The sequence below is a fragment of the Pseudorasbora parva genome, chromosome 10, assembly GCF_024679245.1.
Source record: "Pseudorasbora parva isolate DD20220531a chromosome 10, ASM2467924v1, whole genome shotgun sequence".
In the NCBI taxonomy this organism is placed as follows: domain Eukaryota; kingdom Metazoa; phylum Chordata; class Actinopteri; order Cypriniformes; family Gobionidae; genus Pseudorasbora; species Pseudorasbora parva.
The window spans coordinates 12,227,338-12,238,186 of NC_090181.1; the positions used below are offsets into that span (position 1 = coordinate 12,227,338).

The window sequence follows — 10,849 nt, forward strand, 5'->3', positions numbered from 1 at the left end:
GACTGTTCCATAAGGAGGATGTAACGCGGCTTCTTGTCCAAGCCCTGATCATTTCTAGACTTGACTATTGCAATGGGCTTCTGTCTGGACTTCCATCATGTGCAATCAAACCGCTTCAAATGATCCAGAACGCTGCGGCACGTCTTGTCTTCAATGAGCCCAAAATGGCTCATGTCACAACTCTTTTCATCTCTCTGCATTGGCTACCACTCGCTGCCCGCATCAAATTCAAAGCTCTGACTCTTGCTTATGGATCCACCACAAGCTCCTCACCCGCATACGCGCTCCTATGAGTCTACACCCCCACCAGAAGCCGTCGCTCAGCTAACCATCACAGAGAGGTATGAAATCCCTCTCCAGAACTTTTTCATTCACTATTCCTGGTTGGTGGAACGATCTTCCGTCCTCCATAAGCATGATAGTATAACTCGCTTCATTCAAAAGACAGGTAAAAATTAATCTCTTCCATGAGCACTTAATCTTATCATTAAAAAAATCCTCTTTTTTTCTCTCTTCCCTCCCTTTTCTGGTTTCTGCTACTCTGCGCACTTTTTGCGTTTCTTCGCCTCTTCATGACAGATCGCTTCATGTACTCCCCAGTTGTAAGTCGCTTTGGATAAAAGTGTCTGCTAAATTGCCGGGCTGGCTGTAGCTATTTCGTTGCCCTAGGCGAGATGGAGAATTTTTATTGAACATAAATGCCTTTCCGATCTGATATGTGATAGGAAAAGGGAATAGAGCGAGTGTGGCAAAAGGCGGATTCAAACCTCTGATCGATTCGCGTCTACTTGGATGACATGCGTCTAACCCCTAAACTAAACCCACTGTAGAGAATTTGGTGATGTCTGTAATTTTGTCTGGCCCAATCAGTCTTACATTTCTTATGCCAATGTCACGTGCTTTCAGCAGTTCGGTTCGCATCAAACTGCCAAACGGCTGAAATCATGTGACATTGGCGACCCGAATCATTGATCGATTCACTGATTCATTAACCGTTTGATTCTTTTTGGAGGCACATGGAGGAGAAGACAATGCTGAAATAAAATCGTAGTTTTTGATATTTTTGGACCAAAATGTATTTTCGATGCATCAAGAGACTCTAATCAACCAACTGATGTCACATATGGACTACTTTGGTGATGTTTTTATTAGCTTTCTGGACATTGACAGTAAAGTGGGCATTGACTGCATTATGCTCTGGGACTAAAATACAAAATATCTTAAACTATGTTCCGATGATGAACGAAGGTCTTACGGTTGTGGAACGACATTAGGGTGAGTCATTAATGACATCAATTTCATTTTTGGGTGAACTAACCCTTTAATGAGAAGTAATGGGCGGCACTAGAGCGCGCTCGCGCCCCTAACACAATTGTCGCCCTAGGCAACCGCCTAGCTCGCCTATAGCAAAAGCCGGCCCTGGCTAAATGCACATATATTAAGAAACTTAAAAGAAAATACTTAAAGATATCCAGCTTATGCAACACATCTTAAAGTTGCATCAGATGTGTTAAAAGAGGGCTAGAATTGAAGACAGCTAAACCTACCTACAGCAGAGGTGTCTAATATTTCATTTAGTGAACAGTAAAGTGGCACCATCCTTGATGCTTAACACTACAGAGTACAGATATATGTACCATCGTGTGTAAGCAAACATTCCCATGTGCGAGTGTATAGTTCTGAGTGCTGGCTTGTACGAGTTAAAGAAAATGCGGAGATCGTTTGAAATTCCTAGAAAGGAATGACTGTTGAAAGTACAATGAAAGACTGTAGAAGCCACTCAGCACTCCGCATGGCACACATTATTCACTGAATATTCTTGGTGAATGTGTTGATATTGAAATATCCTGTTTTATATCCTGTTTTTATATCCTGTTTTACCTAGATTTTGTGGCTCAAAAACAAAAAAAAACACACAAAAAAATCACATTAATGCATGACTAAATCATGCCCATACCTGCAACATTTGTTCAGACAGTTGATCTAAAAAATGTGTATCATAAATGTGCTTTTTTTCTCTTTAAAGAGAAAAACGTATGTTGTGTTCCACAGATGTATCACATACATTTACTAGAATGTCAAAAGTAGACAAACCTACTCGTGTGATAATAAAATCAAATCTATGACGCAAATGATAAAGAAAATATAATTTTGCTCTGTACACATGGGCATTTGTTGGCTTCTTCTACTTCACTCCCAAATTCAACTCCATTTTTGTTTGTTGTTGTTTTCTTTGATAAAGAAATGCATATGTGAATACATTTTTAATGTGTCTGCAATAAGGATTTATAATTAATAATGATATTCATTCATAATGCGCTCAAAACTAATATCAGATATTAATAATTAATATAATTAAACTTTATAATTTTAAACATTTTTAATTAAATTACATTTTCATAACCCTTATATAAAAATCACTCCGTAAAATTAAGTCAATAATTTTCAAACTTGGTAGTATGCATCATATAAGAAGAAATTAATATAGTTATTTCTCCATGAACACATCAATAAGCGCAATTGTCAAGGCAGGCTTTAAAAAAAAAAAATGTTATGCCATATTTGTCTCATGGGTAGAAATTGACTGTAATGACTGACCAGAAATAGAACATAGAGGCAGTAAATGTTAATGATCTGGAGGTAGTTATATATATTATGTAATCATCCATTACATTGTAATGAATTCACACACTGGGGGAAAACAATTATAAGATATGGTTTACAGAGAGAGAACAAATCATATGCAAATATTATTAAATTCTAAAGAATGAAATCATCTAGAGTACAAAAAATTATTTAAAGGTTATATTTTCTTTCTTTTTAATTAATTAATTAATTTTATTTTTTGGTACTGTGTTTAGTTTATTATATAGGGCACTAGAATTATCTGAACAAAGACAAAGATTTTGAGTGACATTTTTGATGAATTACAAAATTAATTCAAAGTTTGATTCTTTTTATATATATATTTTTTATATACAGAAAAGCAGATGCATAATATATATGATTCATACACCAATTTTGCATTACATCACGGCACCTGTTAGTGGGTGGGATATATTAGGCAGCAAGTTAACATTTTGTCCTCAAAGTTGATGTGTTAGAAGCAGAAAAATGGGTAAAACTATATGTGTAAGGATTTGAGCAAGTTTGACAAGGGCCAAATTGTGATGGCTAGACGACTGGGTGGGGTGTTCCCGGTCTGCAGTGGTCAGTATCTATCAAAAGTGGTCCACAGGTGGACAGGGTCACGGGCGGCCAATGCTCATTGATGCACGTGGAGTGTTAAGGCTGGCCTGTGTGGTCCGATCAAACCGATGAGCCAATGGATCTCAAATTGCTCAAGAAGTTAATACTGGTTCTGATAGAAAGGTGTCAGAATACACAGTGCATCACAGTTTGTTGTGTATGGGGCTGCATAGCGGCAGACCAGTCAGGGTCCCGATGCTGACCCCTGACCACCGTCAAAAGTGCCAACAGTGGGCACCTGAGCATCAGAACTGGACCACAGAGCAATGGAAGAAGATAGCCTGGTTTTATGAGTCACGTTTTCTTTTTCATCACGTGGATGGCCGGGTGCGTGTGCGTCACTTTCCTGGGGAACACATGGCACCAGGATGCACTATGGGAAGAAGGCAAGCCAGCGGAGGCAGTGTGATGCTTTGGGCAATGTTCTGCTGGGTAACCTTGGGTCCTGCCATCCATGCGGATGCTCCTTTGACAGGTGCCCCCTACCTAAGCATTGTTACAGACCATGTACACCCTTTCATGGAAACGGTATTCCCTGGTGTCTGTGGCCTCATTCAACAGGATTATGTGCTTTGAAACATAGGGCAAAAATGGTATAGGAATGGGTTGAGGAGCACAACAACGAGTTTGAGGTGTTGACTTGGCCTCCAAATTACCCAGATCTCAATCCAGTCAAGCATCTGTGGGATGTGCTAAACAAACAAGTCTGATTCATGGAGGCCACACCTCGCAATTTACAGGATTTAAAGGATCTGCTAATAACATTTAAATTCATATACCACAGCACACCTTCAGGGGTCTAGAGGTGTTCATTCCTCGACCTGTCAGGTCATGTCTTACATGCATCCTCTGAATCTATCTTTCTAACAAAGTATTTTGTTAATTGATAGGGTGACAAACTCAACCCATCTTTAATATATCCAGAATGAATTGGGTTCTGCGCAGGACTAGAAACAAAATATCTGAATTTGTTCTTCATGCACAAATCAATTTCATGCATGCATATGTCACTCTGCATGCATATGGTTTCATATGGTCCATATATATAGTTTGCAAGAAAATGACATGGCACCTAACTGAAGTCAGTTTACCCCATTTCTTTATTTTAATGCAATAAAACATAGACATTCTTATCTTAGCACAAACATATTTTTTTGATAATAAACTTGATTTAAGAGTACTCTTATGATTCCCTAGCCTGAATGCCAGCCGAACTCAGCCCCGCCTACAACATTTGAGCTTGGGCAGTTCAGTCTGGACTTGATCCATAGAGGAATGATTATGCCTGAACAGAAACTGTTCGGACCAATGAAATCATCAGGGCGGGCTTTAGACGATGACGGACAGATGATCAACAGTAACGTAATCATGCACGTCATCAAAGGGGCTTTGTTGAATTTGTTCAAATCCTAAACAGAGAGCTTGTTTGGATAGGCAGTCACCTTCACTATTTCTCTCTGAAATGATCATGTCGGTAAGTAACTGTATCCTTAAATTCTTTTTTTTAACCACACCGGCAAAGATTGTTTATTCCAGTGCGGGCACAGACAGGGTTGCCAAGTTTTTACAACAAAACCTGCCAACTACTGGCCTAAAACAAGCCCAAGAGGCCTCTCAGGGAGGTTTCTCCAGAAAAAAATGGCTTTTTGGGGGGTAAAGTGTGTGTTATTTTGGCATGGTTGCCTGTTAAAATTAGCATTCCTGGGTCTATATATCACATAATTGAGGTCGCTTCAACCCGCGGACATGGAAAAAAGCAGACTTGGCAACACAGTGCAGTTGAGCTCTGTTGACATTTGACAGCTAACGTTATGCGTCGCTCCGTTGCTCTGATTGGTTGTAGGTCTATCCAATTGATGTCTTTCCTGGTTCGGTTGAAACACGCCCCATAATCACAGCCCAATGGAGCAGTTTAAGACTCATATTCTGACTAGAATTGAGTATGACAACTTCAGGCTAATGATTCCCCAAAGCAGATTGTAAAATATATGCTCACTTAAAATTTACAAAAATTGCACTAACTAACACCCAAACATAAACGCTAACTATAATCCATGACGATTATGAAATGAACCTGTGTATATAAAATCATCATCTACCTGCCATGACTCGTTATCTGCTAAAGTGAAGACCTGAATTGCTTTGATTCTCCAGAGATGTTGCTACGGTTACACAAATGCAACATTCCACCGCTTGAGAGCAGATACATAGAGACACATGTGTGAGCAAAATAGTGCTAGGTACTCTCCTCCCTTCCCCAATCCTATTCTTTCTACCTTCAATCTCAGTATAATTTCTCTCTTTCATTGATTCATATAGCTGGAGATTGACAGCGCTCTGTAGAGAAGACCTATATTTAATATATGTGGATGGGTCAGGTTCACAAACAATTTCTATATTCCAGCCGTGAGTTCAAATGAGTTGAATTTGAAACGGAAAAAAGAAAATAAAACCGTTTTAGATGGTAAATCTTAACACATTGGAGGAGAATATACTCCTCATAAAATCAGTGTGGTAATTAAAAAGATTGTACACATTATTTTACAGCCATCGCTGTCAGTAGATTTCCCACTGGATCAGGCTTACAAAGAATCATGTCTCAGAATGCATATATGCAAATGTTCATTCGTACATCAGGTCAACCATATGCTGGTCATTCGAGCAGAGGATTTACTTGGGGAGGTCACAGCTATCTGCTGACGATTCACGCTGAGCATCCAAAGAGCCAGCACATATGCTTCCCTTTCACACCAGCAATCTGTCCATCTCACATACTGCAGCTGTGCTGTGTGTGTGGTGTGTTTGCAAGATAGACAGATAAGGGAGGGTGACAAAGCGGGAGACAGGAAGAGAGAGAAAGGCAAGAAAAGTAAGAGCAACTATGCATAAGTGACTGAACATTTACAGTGACCAGTAATGCTCTGCCCATCATACATTATGACAAAAATCAAGTCACCTTTATTTATATAGTGCTTTTTACAATGTTGATTGTTTCAAATAAGCTTCACAAGGTGAAGCTCTCACTACATGTAAGAGTTTAAATACATCCTGATATAGTAAAACTTAAACACACATTCACACTGATCATGGCCATGACCTTTAACAACGGGCATGCTATGCAGACATTCAAAAACTCTGTTTGACGGATTGAACATCACACTGCAAGGGTGTTAATTAAACACCACATAGTTTCATTCATTTAAAAAAATAAACTAAAAGACATGGTTACATGTTTTGGTACCAGAGCACTCTGCTGGAAAATCCAGCTTGAGCTATACCTGTTTTGGAACATGGGTCCTGTTTCTACCTGGTCCCAAGTCGGGCAACCTGACACGCTTGGACCAGCAAAAAAACAGCATTGCCATTTAACACCAGTTAGAAACCAGAACATGCTCCAAAAAAAATTTTCAACAGGGTTCAGGAAGGAGAGAAAACATAGGCTACATACTGTTTCAATGTCTACACGCATGGTCCAGCTACCCCAGAACAACAAGCTTTCTATGATGTGATAGTTTTTGTTAACCAAATTGTTAAGCAAAGTTAATAAACACGAACGTTTTATTTGATCTATTGACTTGTATTTTAATGTTCAGAAAAAGAATCTCGATAACCAGGGTCACTGCATTCTGAGCACATATCGCATCGGTGCCAGACTGAGCAGGATAGTGTCTGTCAGGTGTTTCAGAAACTTACCCAGCTTAAGTTTTCCTTTATTTCATCAGGCGCGAGACTTCAAATCAAAGTCACCAGTCCGTTTCAAGTCGAGTATCCATAAGAGCTGTCACTTTTCAACCGTAACGGTCACTTACGCTTTCATGCTGTGCGTTGCGCCGTATCCAGCACAATGGTTAAAGACCATGCATAGTTACACGAGACTCCAAAGCCAGATGAGAAGACTTCGTTTATATCGTATCATTAGGAAAAGCGTACAAGCTTTGAAAGTATTCAACACATGAGAATAAAATAACTATTTTTTTTTATCATTAGTATGAAGCGATGAGTACACAAGAGTACACTGTCCCGTTTCTTGCTGCTGTCTTCTCTGCGCTCTCTCTCTCTCTCTCTCTCTCTCTCTCTCTCTCTCTCTCTCTCTCTCTCTCTCTCTCTCTCTCTCTCTCTCGTGCGCATGCGTGAGCGAGTGTGGAGAGCGCGTGGTGAGCGTTGTTTGAGTGATTTTTCGTTGCTGCTGTGCCTAGAACTGATATTTCACCCTCAGTTATTCTCTCTCTCTCTCTCTCTCTCTCTCTCTCTCTCTCTCTCTCTCTCTCTCTCTCTCTCTCTCTCTCTCTCTCTCTCTCTCTCTCTCTCTCTCATTTTATTTTAGTTGCTAATTTTTTTTGTTTTCTGGTGCATGAATTGGGTTGGTTTTGTGCTACCTGTATTTGGGGATGGCAGCCCCAGATTCACAAGGTTTGAACACTCTCCCTTTTTACACCTATTCTCCCTTTGTCAGTGCCATCTAAAAATGTGGCATTATCCAAATGTTCTGGTCTTAGCAGTATTAACATTAAAGTCCTCATTAAATCAAAATTGACCCTATGTACTTTGTTAGCACACATTACAGGTTTTAGGGTGAACAATTAATCCGTGCAAGTTAGGGCTGGACGATATGGCCAAAATTCATATCACGATATTTTTCTTAATTTCGGTCGATACGATATAATTCCGATATCGATATGAATTATATAAAAGCTTTAGAAAAAACTACTAAGAACTGCCACAAAGGATGTCTGTACCTACAAACTTCTGAAAAATGTATTTGCCAAGTCTATGAATAGTCCTCCTATAAAACTATATAATATTTTAGAAATAAAACCAGTACAAATAAATTAATGTTCACCTTTTATTTGTATTTAGCCTTTATATGAAAAAGAAATGTGAAATCAACATCAAATAAACATAAGACTCTCAGTTTATTAATATTAATATCTTTAAGTTTAAACTATAATATAGGCTGATTATATTATTCTTAATATAGATTAAACAAAAGTGCTTCAGCCAGGATTCAGCCTGACTCAGAATATTCTAGCGGATGGATCTGCTTCAGATGGTGGATCTGCTTCACAGCGTACAGTGCTCCTATGCCGCAGACGCAGTTTATTGAGCATTTTCTCAATAAGGAAGAAGTTTTAAATTTCAGTGAAGAACAATTCATAGCGCTCTATTTTCCATTTATGCAAAATTATAGCATATATTTAATACTGCATTAATTTAATTAAAAATGCAGTAAACAACGTAATACAGTGAAATATTATTCTGATCTACATCATCTGTTCATTACGTGAATATATAGTAAAGTGTCATTTATTTCTGTGATCAAAGCTGAATTTATCATCATTACTCCAGTCTTCAGTGTCACTCATCATTCTCATATTAGGATTTGATGCTCAACAAACATTTATGATTATTATCAGTGTTGAAAACAGTTTTGTGGCTCATGATGCTCCTTCATTGTTTTCATATATTGTCGCAATCGTCTGACTGTCGATCGTCACCTTTCAGCTCATAACGATTTGTATGTAACGTCCTTCAGCTGCAGCTCCAGCGTGACAGTAACGTTAGCTCTGCGAATCCGCTTTTGGACTTTCTGTGAGAGCGTCCTCCTCATATTTAGATACGAATAAAATGACAGGTCATGCATAGATAATTTTTTGTCTCTGAAATTAAATCTTGATGTATTCACGTTGGTTTCTATGTATACACTTGCCCGTGACCTTAAGAAGCGCGCAATCAACCGAGGTTAGAGAAAGCGGTCTTTAGCGTCCCTGTTAAATTGCCCGCCCTCGCTCCAGGTAATGCCGTTTGGAATCCCGCCCGGAGCGGGTCGACTAGGACCGGTGAGACCCAGTAAAAGTAAGGGGGATAAAAATACACTTTATTAAAAGTACGGGGGACACGCCGAACCACTTCCACCCCACTGAATTAACGTTAGTCTTTCTTCTCTTATCAACTATTTCTTTCTCCTTACTTGTGGAAGTTCGTTCAGTCACATTTGTGTTGCAGTCAGGGAAACTCTTTTTGTAGCTAAAAGTAAAACTTGCTGCGTTGGATCTATCAGCCTACTGCTGAGCACTGGCTGCGTCTCTGTGGTGTACGTCATCATGCAAGTAGCCAAACATGTTCTGCTCTTTCTGACGGCTGCGCCCTGAACGTCAGTCAGTGAGGAATGCTGTTATATATTTATCGAAATATCGGAAATGTGTTTAAAAATCATATCACCGTTATTGAAAAAAATTATATCGCGATATATATTGATATTGAATTATTGTCCAGCCCTAGTGCAAGTTAATAAACAGAAAAAAAATAGTTTGTCGCAGTAGGCTAATCTTTAATCAAAATCTTAAAAGTAACAAAATCTGAAAAGTAACAGCATTCCTTCTCAGATGACAGCAGTTTGACGGCTTAAGCCAAGTTCACACTCACCAAAAAATGCCCGAGATCATAGGCCAATCGGTGAAAGTGCACACGAGTGACAATCACAAAGTGTGAATGATCAAAGATGCGATCAGAGAGAATCGATTCAAAAACCTGCTGTGTGAAATGATTTCTGACAGAAAATTGCATCGGTGATGACCGACAGAATATCAGTATTTTAATAGATATATTTACAATACTATCAAACAGAAACAAAGCCTAAACATTTGCACGTCCAGCCGCAGCAGCACATTACAAAATTATTTCTTTACCGCAAACTCTTTTGCAGATTATTATTATTTTTTAATAACAATTCCAAGTCTCGCACGAGAACTCCAGTCTGACGCACGTGTGATCTCGCGTTGCTTACTTGTCATATTGCACGTGTGTTTGGTTGGGAATGTTGGGAAACGTAGTTTGCGCTCTGGAGAGAACTCCTCTGTCACCGATCCATCGGTCAGTGTGAACCAAGCGGCAACCTCCCGCGATCTCTCTTGAAGCCAATATGGAAGGAATGTAAACTGCAATTCCTTAACTGGCCACTAGAGGCAGGCTCCAGAAGGGAGCAGAATCTTATTGAGCCCCATGTTAAAATTCTCAACTTTACAGCAGAAAAAAACATGCTTACAGCCTGGTACAAATTGTCGTTTTGGCTTATAAGAATAATTTTGATCTTCATGAAAACTGTGAGGGGGGTGAATTTTTTTATTCGTTTACGTTACATAAAGCCTTAAAGTTCTGCATAATTAAAGGCGTGGTTACAAGTGGATAGCCATTTATCTGCCGTCTATAGTTTTTTATTGCGTCACCTCAGCTCTGCCCACATCCCGCCTTTTTGCCCATTTTCTGTTATCTGTGAGTGACGCGTGATGACTTGCTCACAAGATGGCAACGCCCAGTTCGACCCTACTTTAAGCTTCAGAACTGCTTATCGGAATCCTCTGGGTGACGTCACGGACACTACGTCCATTTTTTTTACAGTCTATGGTGTGAACACAGCAGTGTCTGAATGCAGAAAGTCATGCAGTGTGAAGAGAGTAGTGACCTGACGAGTTTGAAAATCATGCAGTCTGAACTAGGCTTTAGGTTTGAAAATGCTTAACCACACCCCTCCAAGCTATGAGCGATTGATGGAGAGGAGGAGCGTTGAGGTAAAACCCTGCCCTCTGTTCAATATTCTGTTTCA

At 39.4% G+C, this 10,849-nt stretch overlaps 1 protein-coding gene across 2 annotated transcripts in view; it reads right to left on the reverse strand.

The window, feature by feature from the left end:
* htr1d (5-hydroxytryptamine (serotonin) receptor 1D, G protein-coupled) overlaps positions 1-7,290 on the reverse strand; it is a 42,551-nt gene extending 35,261 nt beyond the window's left edge. For both annotated transcript variants that reach the window (XM_067454539.1, XM_067454540.1), the window contains exon 1: positions 6,943-7,290. The gene's annotated coding sequence lies outside the window, so the exon portion shown is untranslated. The remainder of the gene's footprint in view (positions 1-6,942) is intronic.
* Between the last annotated feature and the right edge of the window lie 3,559 nt (positions 7,291-10,849).